Source organism: Apis dorsata, unplaced genomic scaffold (assembly GCF_000469605.1).
Source record: "Apis dorsata unplaced genomic scaffold, Apis dorsata 1.3 scaffold_1004, whole genome shotgun sequence".
Lineage (NCBI taxonomy): Eukaryota > Metazoa > Arthropoda > Insecta > Hymenoptera > Apidae > Apis > Apis dorsata.
The window spans coordinates 31,476-33,665 of NW_006264105.1; the positions used below are offsets into that span (position 1 = coordinate 31,476).

Genomic DNA, 2,190 nt, shown 5'->3' on the forward strand with positions numbered 1-2,190 from the left:
GAATATCTAGGCCCGGGGAAAGAATTTCTCCTCTCTTTGCGATAATGACATCGAAACCGGCGAGCGAAACGCGGGCATAGGATGCGCGGGGAAAGGGGAGGGGAGCGGGATGAATAGATTTAAAATTAGACCGCGATAAACGCATCTTCCCCTCCCCAGTCCCGCCTCTATGCAATCCCCGATCCTCCTTGGAAAAAGTAAACGCATCGATCACGCACGTACAATTATTTTAATTTCAAATGTCACGGTGCGAAATTCATCGTCTCGTTTTCGGTAAACAACCGAAGCAAATGTGAAAGGTTAACGACACGATCGACCGTATAATTTTCATTGTTTTCGCGCGATTTCCTCTCTTTTTATATACATATATATATATATATAGAAAAATTGGCGCATTCCTAACAATAATTCTGCCCTCGAATCAAAGCAGAAACAGATATTACAGAAAATTCGAGCAAAAATTCGTTCGAATATTTTTTTCTTTCTTTCTTTCTTCTCCCTCTCTCTCTCTCTCTTCTTTTTCGACGCCAAGAACGAATCTGTCTAGAGAAATACCGCAGACTGCCATATGCTCGCAGCCGGCTCCGTCGGAATAAAAAGATATTAAACCGAGAGAGAGACGGAGAGAGAGAGAAAAAGAGAGAGAGAGGGAGAGAGAGAGAGAGAGAAGAGAGCGAAGGAACAAAGAAACTCGTGCGCTCTAAGGCCCCGATCGTTGCGACAAGTGGTCGTACGTTGTACTTTCTATCTGGCACGATTGTTTTTTACGTAACCGGCCATTACGAATCAGAGATGATTAAAGAACGGGCGGAGCGTGCTATTTATTGACAAGAATAAAATTTCACTTTATCGGCATATATCGAATGATAACGAGCTTTCTAAATTAAATCTACGAAGCTTCTAGACCTTGCTCTTTTCCCGATAAAATCGTCACTATTACCACTATCATCACTATCATTATCGTCGAGTACTCGATACGAAACGGCCTCTTTCCTAATAGAAAATACAAATTCCGATCAAAGAACCACTACTACTACTAGAAAATAGAAAAGGAGGGGGAGGCGATCGAATCTACTCGCGGCTTTAGCTTCAATTTTAACGAAACGGTTAAAACGATTAGGCGGAAAGTTTCGCGGGCCCGACCGACCGACCGACGACCCTGCAATCCTATCTCCCGTCGCCTGTTCGACGGTCTGAAACCTTGCCAAAATCGCGTCGTTGCAGTTGGTTGGATCCGAAAGAAAAAAGAGAGAGAGAGAGAGAGAGAGAGAGAGAAAAGAAGAAAAAAAAGAAAAGAAAAGAAAAAGAAAAGAAAAAGAGAAAAAAAATTGCCCGTCGCGAGCGAGCAAACGCGCGCGACCGCGATAGATAGGAGACGAGCGCAAGAGCCGAGGAGTCTTGGCCGAGATAAAAATGCGAAAAAACAAACGGTCGTTCGCTGCAAATGACCGATTAGAGGAGGTGTCCCTGGCCAGGCATTTTTTTTCCTTTTTTTTTTTTTCCAACCGAGTATAATTTTCACGGTCAAGAATGATGAGTATCGTTTTTAATGGCCGTCTCTACTCGAGCATTACCCGTCTATTTTCGCACGCCCGTAACCGTCCTCCTGCTGTTTCTTCGCTCTCGCACGAATGGAGGAAACCTACCATGCGTAGAAAGAGAGAGAGAGAGAAAGAGAGAGAGAGAGAGAGAGAGAGAGAGAGAGAGAGACGGAGAGGAAGAGAGGCGACGACTTTTTCGAAAAGAAAAGGAGAGAGGGAGGGGAAGGGTGGTAGAGGAGGAGGAGGGAGGAGGGAGGAGCAGACAGAGAATACAGCGAATTAGGCTGCGGGACGAACAGTTTCGCGGACAAGTATAATTTAATGCGTCTAATGATTCGCAGCGCGCCGTAAAGAACGTGAGTGGCGTACCAAGGTCGTGGTATTTTTAGTTTGGCCAATGTTTAGTTGGCCACGTTCGTCAGAGAGATAGAGGGACCTTGAATTTCGCGGATAACATCTGCGGCCTTATCGACGGCCCCTGATAACTTTTTCAGTACTAACCTAGTATAAGCCAGCCGTTCAAATATTAAATTCGGAGGAGGAGGCGGCGATTGGCCGCACCTGAATTTACTTAACGACGTTACTGCTTACAGGACGCGTTTATTAAAGAAAAAAAAAAAAAAAAAAAAAAAAAAAAAAAAAAAAAAAA

At 44.3% G+C, this 2,190-nt stretch overlaps 1 protein-coding gene across 1 annotated transcript in view; it reads right to left on the reverse strand.

Annotated features, from left to right (window-relative positions):
* The window catches only part of LOC102670961 (broad-complex core protein isoforms 1/2/3/4/5-like), a 16,099-nt gene that overhangs the window by 5,403 nt on the left and 8,506 nt on the right, over positions 1–2,190 (reverse strand). The window lies entirely within an intron of this gene.